This window comes from Medicago sativa, chromosome 2, assembly GCF_051527215.1.
Source record: "Medicago sativa cultivar Bolivia chromosome 2, Bolivia_mono, whole genome shotgun sequence".
NCBI lineage: Eukaryota > Viridiplantae > Streptophyta > Magnoliopsida > Fabales > Fabaceae > Medicago > Medicago sativa.
In genome coordinates, this window is record NC_140750.1 from 15503723 (window position 1) to 15512762 (window position 9040).

The following is a 9040-nucleotide window of genomic DNA, read 5'->3' on the forward strand; positions in this document are numbered from 1 at the left end:
AATCAATAGTATATTCATTCTCAATATTTTTATTATTTTTTCTATTATTAAAAATCAATATTTTATTTAACATAAATATCTCAACAAATTTTTGATCTTATGCACTCAGTATTTTCTTTAAATTTTTATTGAATTTCTAATATTTTATGTAGGAGAAATATCTCAACAAACTACACATCAATCAATCAATCAATCAATAGTCAATAGTATATATATAAAGTAAGGTTTTTTTTATGTCACGTGTCACTTCCACATTCATTCTCAATATTTTTATTATTTTTTCTATTTTTAAAAAACCAATATTTTATTTAACATAATCTCAACAACATTTTGATCTTATCCACTCAATATTTTCTTTAAATTTTTATTTTCTTTAAATTTTTTTTAATTTCTAATATTTTATGTAGCAGAAATATCTCAACAAACTACACATAATACTTTCAACAAAGTTTACATGTATGATCTTATTTTATGATTAAAAGACTTCAATTTGTTTATTTGTTTTTAGGAAAAGAAACTTCAATTAGTTATTACTAATCTTTTAGCACTGTATCGTTCAATTAGTTTTTATGTTTGAGGAAAAAAAGGGTTCGATTAGTTTTTATTTTTGATAAAAAAAAAGGTTCGATTTGTTATTATGTTATCTTTTAGCAGCATATTCTAATGTGAATGTTAATTATAAATAAATAAATTTTTGTTAATCACATATTTACATATTTTGAGCACAAGCAGAAACCCCAAACCTTCTTTTCATCTAACATTTTTCCTTTTTCAGGTTTGCCAAACACCAATTTTATTCCCTTTCAATCGATTTTTTTCTCTCATACGGCCACGAAACAAACCCATGACCACAAGTTTAAAGGGACCCAACACTCTTACCACTTGGACTAATTCATTATTGATTTTGTTACACTTTTTATTTTTGCATTGGACATTCATCTCATCATTTATATATATTTTTAAGATATTATTATAATTGTAAATTTAAATAAATTCAATCTAATATACTTACATGTGTATTCGTGCACACAAACTTATAAAACTTACTATTTAATATCTAACCCGGGCAACGCCGGGTCTCTAAACTAGTTTTTTTTAAACAAACACAAATTAAATATGAATTTTTAACCGTAAAAAAATATAAAAAATTCATATTAAATTCATGTTTTGTTAAAAAATTATAAATTTTTTTGGGAGAGATTCTTATAATATTATGAATTTTTCTGCAAAATTTTATTCAAAAATATGAATTTTACATATGAGTTTACTTTAAAGTAGGGACCAAAAGTGAAGTTGGAAGATATTAATTTGAGGGACTAAAAGTTGAAGAAATTTTTTAGAGGAACTAAAACGAAAAGTTGACATATTTATAGGGACCAAAAACATATTTAACCCTATATATTTTTATGTGATGGTTGCTTTTACATATTTCTTATGTTCTTAATTATAAGTCTCATTTAATTTTTTAATCCTTAAATGTAAACGTTTATGCAATTTACCATGTGAATTTTTTCTTCAAACATGCCTATTATTACCACGGTTAATTTATTTTAAAATTTGAAAGTTAAAGTTACTAGTTAATTTACAAAAAATATTTCTTGAAGATCAACATATAAATTGAAACATAATTTCACTAACCACTTTTTCTAAACCGTATCTATATGAAGAAAAAAAATGAAGATGCTTATAATTCACTGCATAAGAGAGATTAATGAGAAGCCACCCACACTTTGATATCATTTTTTGAAGGAACATCTCTTTTGATTATTTAATTAAGTTTCATAAAAGAAACACACGTTCGTTTTAGAGGAATGTTAGAGATACTCTCTGTTTTAACATTTTTTTTAAATACTTATTTTTTATTAGATAAAATCAAGGCTTAATTAATGATTTGGTCCCTTAAGTTATTTGTTGGTTACATTTTGGTCTCATAAGTTATTAACGTTACAATTTGGTCCCTTAAGTTATTTGTTGGTTACATCTTGGTCCCATAAGTTATTAACGTTACAATTTGGTCCCTTAACTTATTTTTTGGTTTCATTTTGGTACCTTAACTCTTCCTCCGTCAACCACTCTAGTCCTTTATGTTATTAGAGTTAAGGTACAAAAACGAAACCAAAAAATAAGTTAAGGGACCAAAACGAAACCAAAAATTAAGTTAAGGGACCAAATTGTAACGTTAATAACTTATGAGACCAAAATGTAACTAACAAATAACTTAACAGACCAAATTGTAACGTTAATAACTTATGAGATCAAAATGTAACCAACAAATAACTTAAGGGACCAAAATAGTAATTAAGCCTAAAATCAATGTATCACCCACCATTATAAGTAAAATCCATTTTCAAAAATTGAGATCCATCATAAATTAAACCAATTAAAAAATGAACGTTGAAGATAATATTCAAAATAGAGTGTTATTACTCTAGATTTAAATAAAATATTAAGTGATTTATAATGGTACGATTTGATCAATCATATTAAAATTCAAAAACACTCCAAACTTTCAACAACGGGTCAAATGGATAGATCTCCCATCAACCATTTTCATTTTCTGCGTTTGACCACATTTAGAAGCTACCTCATTAATTTTTTTTTTTTTTTGACGTTGCTCATTAATTTATTTTAAAAACAATAAAAAAGAATTATGGATTTTTTACTAATTATCAAAAGCCTTTAAACTATAGAACACGGCTCTGTTTGGTAAAAATAGCGGATAGCTTATAAGCTAGCTGATAGCTTTTAGCTGATAAGCTAGCTGATAGCTTTTAGCTGATAGCTTATAGCTGATAAGCTAATTAAAGTGTTTGGTAAAATTAGCGGTTCAACTAGCTGATAGTTGTAAATTGACATAAAAGGACATGTTTTATTCATAATAATGTTTTTAAGAGTTTATAATACAATCTATACCAATAATATTTAAGATGTTTAGTCATTTAAATTTATTAATATAATCAACATATATTTTTCATTAAGAAATTATTTTAAGTTTATTTCATTCAATTTTTATACTTTATGAATGATTAAAGTATAAAACTTTATCCTATAAACAAAGTTAAAAATAATCATCGATAAGATTAGAAGAAAAAAGTGTTAAAAGAATAACAAAAAAAAAAAAAATTGGTAGTCAGTATATACCCAGGAAAATTAAACTTTTTTTTATTAGTTGGGAAATATAAAAAATTGCATGTGTCATTACATGAAACGAAATGGTGTCATTTGCATTGTAATACATTGAAAGAGTGCTAAATAAAAGCATGCATACTTTGTAGTATAAAAAATACGTCGCACAATAACGTTATATTATTAGTTTTCAAGTATAATAAATTATAAAGGGTAAATATGGATTTTAGTTAAAATAATAAGGGTAAAAATGGAATAAATGATAATAAGCTATAAGCTATAAGCTCAAACGCTACTTGGAATAGCTTCTGAAAAATAGCTTATAAGCTCGTGGAAATTCGTGAAATAAGCTATAAGCTCGTTGTAAAAAAATGTTACCAAACAGAGCTTATTTTGTCAAACGAGCTTATAAGCTATAAGCTATAAGCTCATTTGGCGGGCTTACCAAACAGAGCCGTATAGTATTTTAACCTCCTTTTCTAGTAAATAGGTTGTGTTTGATTTTAATCTCTTTTTTACTAATATGTGACTAATAAAAATAATTTTTTAAACACCGTTGTTTATCGCTTAATTAAATTTTTTGCATTTTGTATTACAGCAGAGCGTGAAAGTGAAAAGAAAAAGAAAACCTCTCTTTCAAATTTCAAATCAACAAAACCCTTCTCTCTCATCCATTTCTCTGTAACTTCTTCTTCTTTTCCTTTCTCTCTCTCTCTCTCTACAAAATCTTTAGAGAGAGAAACAACCATCAACAACCAAAATCAAAACCATTCTCAGATCTCTACTTCAATGGCGAACAACCAGAATCAGAAGCAACTGATCTACGCTTTCGTATCAAGAGGAACAGTTATCCTCGCTGAATTCACCGAATTCAGTGGTAACTTCAACACCATCGCTTTTCAGTGTCTTCAGAAACTTCCTTCTACCAATAACAAGTTCACATATAACTGTGATAATCACACCTTCAACTACCATATCGATAATGGTTACAGTACGTAACTTTTTCCCTTCGATCTAACACTTTTGTTGACTCATCTTGTTCCTTACTATGTTCAATTGATTATATCACTTGTGGTGTTTTTGCATAAACTGTTAAACCCTAGTTTTTCGTAATTGTTGGTATGCAAACCCTAGATCACTTAATCACTGTATGCTTATTGCATATTTTTAATATATTTGCTTGGATTGGTGGAAGTTTATGAAAATAGTGACTTAAATTGAATGAAATTTATGTATGGACTAAATTTTAACGGTTGTAAAATTTTTGGGATTAAAAATATATTTAATCCTAGTTGTTTAGGTGAAATGTATGAAATTTGAATTGATTCTGTAAGCTGAAAATCTGACCAGGTCAAATATTCATTTTAATTGAGCAATGCGATGATCTACTTGGTGCTAGGTTATAGGATATAGATCATCTATTTTGGGTTTTTTATTCGTTTGCGGGAGGAATTTTTTGATAGTTATGCTCAAGGTAGTTAAAATGATGATTTTATGCAAAATGGGAAGGGGAAGTAAAATTGTAAATCGTGGGATCGAAACACTAATCATACTATTATACAAAATTCATAATGAAACTTATATATTATATGCATAAATCTTTCAAATTTAACTTCATTTATAAGTCTAATTGCAGAAACGTTCCAACAAAGATCATGGATTATACGATTTAATGATTAATATGGGTGATTCCACTCGATTCCACCAAAATAGGATTCTTTGTATACTTTTACTCTTAATGGCTGAGGGCAAGCATAATCGCCAAATTGCGGGGTTTTAAGATTCATATCGGGATTTTAACAACCATGGTCATAGACTCATAGTTATTGAACTCTTTCTTTTTTTGCTTTGAGATTGGGAAAAGAGAGGGTTGTGTATTTGATTCCAACATATAAAAAAACTTATAGTAAACAAGTGAAACAATATGGGCAAACAGCGTGCGTAGGTAATCTTCCGGCATTTATGTTTTTAGAGGTTGCTTTTTAAATTATAATTTCATCAACTGATATTGCTTTTGTTGATGCTGCTGCTTTTGTTCACTGGCATCACATGGAAGAAATGTCTGATTTTTTGGATTTGCAGCTTATTGTGTTGTTGCAGATGAATCAACTGGAAGACAGGTTCCTATGGCCTTTCTAGAGCGTGTCAAGGATGATTTTGTGTCAAAATATGGTGGTGAAAAGGCTTCTACAGCTCCTCCCAATAGCCTTAACAAGGAGTTTGGGTACTAACTTTCTGCTCTAAACTTTTGGAGTTTAATCTGGTAGTCTATTTATATTTTATATTGTTATTTTGGCTCATGTGTTAACCTCTCTGCACAGGCCAAAGTTGAAGGAACATATGCAGTACTGTGTTGATCATCCTGACGAGGTAAGCAAGCTTGCAAAGGTGAAAGCTCAAGTCTCTGAAGTTAAAGGTGTCATGATGGAGAATATTGAAAAGGTAGAGATAAACTTCAAATCATTCTGGTCAATGTTTTATCATGTTCATGTGTTTGTGCCAATGAAGTATTGATATTGATATATGCAGAAGTTCAGCTTACAAATTCCAAGTGTTAATCATTGCATCACTACATGTAGATATTATTTTTCATTACATTTTGTAAACACATGTATATAGTTACATATGCGATTTGTAAAAGGTTTATAATGAACCTAAACTTATATTGAGAATCTTTAATTAAATTGTTATACTTAAATTAGTTGATTCAAACTCCCAAGTTTTGTGAAAAAAAATAAAAATAATCAAACATTTGTTAAGTTTAAATCCATGAAAAAAAAAAGCAAATGAAATTCAAATGTTTTATGTAGGCGTGGCACAATGGTAGTTTTTTTTAAAAGGTAAGATTATAAAATATGATGAAACAAGACAACTCATGAAATACATGAAGGATTTTTCCAGCAATAATGTCTAGGTTGGGATCCACTTACTCTAAGAGTGGGTCTTCTCTATTGTCCTGTTTAATGATTTTCTGTTGAACATGAATTCAACAAATCCATCTATTGAATTCAAACTTCATACTAAGTAGACCATGATTTTTAAAATTTTATAATTGGTTGATCCGTTGTTGCACAACTTTATTTCAATCCATACCATACTTTTTTAAAAGGTAAATAACTATCAGCAATAAGATTACAAAATCAAGAGTGCTTGATTTATTTGAAATTTCACATGCATGACATGATCATCATATTAATGACATGATTTGACGGTTGAATATTTTTAGTTCATATGTTACAAATCACCAGTGTCCTGTAGTCAATTCTTATAATTTAGATTTAGATATCAATACATTTCCATATATGGTTTTTATCTGTGATATAAATATTTACCATATTATTACTAACACACTTTCATGTAAAGTTTCCTTTGGTTCATGATGTGATACTGAGCCCTATGGTTTATGTGTCGATATGTTTTCATTTCAAGTTTTATTTATTGTTCACAAAGTATATATAATTGTTCATATTATTTATTTACCCACAAGAATTTTAAATCATATAATGTAATCAATCAGTTGAAGAGTCCATTGGGCACGACCCTGTCCGGTTCTTGGATGATTTATTTGGAAAATGATTTTTGTACACCCATTCAACACCTTGGGAGAGAGAAGGGTAATGTGATGTATGTGATATGTATTGGTGACACATCATAATATTGATTAATTTGTTCAGAACTAATATTGTTCACATCATAATATTGATTAATTTGTTCAGCACTAATATTGTTCTCATCATAATATTTAAGTTTTTAAGACCTCACTAATCAGCCTTAGATTTTTTTTAGTTCAATGAATGAAATGAACCCCCGGAATGCATGATCGAAAGTCAGCTCTAGTTTATCGCTTGATTCAAATCAATGGCTTGCTAAATCTTCTCAAATCGCGTGGTTTGAGTCGCAAACTTGTGACTATAATAACTAACGGCCAATTAATCTCGTGTTTATAATTTAATGTAGGTTCTAGACAGAGGAGAAAAGATAGAGCTTCTGGTGGACAAGACTGATAACCTTCATCACCAGGTTAGTATGTAGTTTATGTGCATCTTCCTGTTCTCTATAGTATGTTGCCGTAGCCTGTATTGACGGATTGAAGTTCATGAAAATATTTGCATATAGAAAGAAGATTTCTCTTTTGGCGTCTTTGTTATTTTGAAGTGGATGCTAAGTTGTGGGTTGCTACTATAGAAATGATATTCTTCTGGTTTATTTTAGACAACTTCATTATCTCTCAGACAGTCAGACCCACTACAGACATCCACTTCTCCCACTTGTTTTTAAAGAATATATGTGTTTGTGTGTGCAATTTTCAGTTGTTTTTACTCGAGTATATTGACAAAATACCTGTTTTTTATTTTATTTTATAAAAATTAAATTGATGGGATTTAATATAATTTTGTAATCTATATTCTCCATTTTTCTCTTTCCCTTTCTTGCTACCACTATGATAAGTCTCTCTTTTACAATTTTCAAGCCTGTCTGCAGAAGTCCTGAAACTCATGTTCAGGGGCAGCGGCAAGGTAACTATTAAGCATGTTCTTCAACGTTTTCTTCAATCTGGTGGCAGTGTTCTCTAACTCAAGGAACACCTTTTTCTTTCTTGGGGAAGAGGTTCCTCCTTAAATCCCCAACCCCCTTCGTTTCCTTTTTTGGAGTGATGATAAAGGCTGTATGTTATGTACCGGTGTCATGCGGATAATTTAACACATGGCATTCTCTGTCCCATACATATATGATAATATGTTGAATTTGCTTTAGAGTTATAGAATCTTCTTTACAGTCTACATGGTATGCATTATTAGAGTTTCATGGCATGCCGAGTCTTGTAAGATCTTCCATTCCCATTCCCTTCTCTCTCCACTTGACAGCAAAATAATAATTCTTTCGAATTCACATGCTCACTTTTCTGTTTCCTGTATAGCTTTGATTATGGAGTGATAGCATATGATTTTGTATTTTCTCTTTCAGGCACAAGACTTCAGGAGTTCTGGAACCTCAATCCGTCGAAAAATGTGGCTGCAAAACATGAAGGTAAAGCTGATTGTGTTGGGAATTTTGATAGCACTGATCCTCATAATAGTCCTTTCTGTGACTCGGGGATAATAAGCACCATTCTCTGTGGCCTTTATTGTTTTTCCAACCTTGTGATTATCCAAGGTAAGATGTCAATGCATGGCATGTGTTTGTATGTAATATAGATTACAAGTCCGGAGAAGTTGTCACTTTGTTCTACTTTTAGGCGCTTTTGAATACAAATTGGGTTGTCTGTTTGAAGTTTGGTTTCCATTCAGATTATTCATATTGACATTGTCATCAATTTTGTAAATTGTTTGCTTTGTGATCATATTCTTTTATGTTTCCAAATCTACCATTTTTCAATGTTAAATTTTGAATGTTGATTTGAGCCGTGGCTTTTTGTACACTACATAAGTGTTCTAGACTTGATTAGATATTGAACATTGCTTGCGGTTAGATTCCCAATTTTTCTGAATCAGACTGTGAGTGTGAGCATCCCAACATCCATAATTAGGATTTGTTCGAATTTGACATAACATTCATAATTTCTGGACGAGAACACATTGATTATTGGGAGTGTTAGATGATTGGTTATTACTTTATTACTTATTACTCACTTGTGAACTCATTCAATCAAGAACGCCTAATACTTCCTTGCGAACACAGTAATAATTAGTTTACTAGTCACTTGGCTCCCCACTACTCCAAAGAAGTGTGGAGCAACTACAAAGTAAGGGTATTGAAGCCATTTTGATCTAATGGGATCGGTAATTTATGTAAAAAAGTTTTCGGTGTGCTAGAATAACTCATTGTTGAATCAGTAAATGCCATATAACAAAAAAAAAAAAAAAAGAATCAGTAAATGCCAATTTTATTCACTCTTTGAAGCATTTGCATCTTT

At 29.8% G+C, this 9040-nt stretch overlaps 1 pseudogene across 1 annotated transcript; it reads left to right on the forward strand.

Moving 5' to 3' along the window:
• The first annotated feature begins 3809 nt into the window (after window positions 1–3809).
• Window positions 3810–8527, forward strand: LOC146944920 (vesicle-associated membrane protein 721-like; annotated as a pseudogene). The gene is made up of 5 exons (XR_015026179.1): window positions 3810–4117; window positions 5209–5350; window positions 5448–5568; window positions 7084–7146; window positions 8092–8527. The product of XR_015026179.1 is annotated as a vesicle-associated membrane protein 721-like (transcript).
• The last annotated feature ends 513 nt before the right edge of the window (window positions 8528–9040 follow it).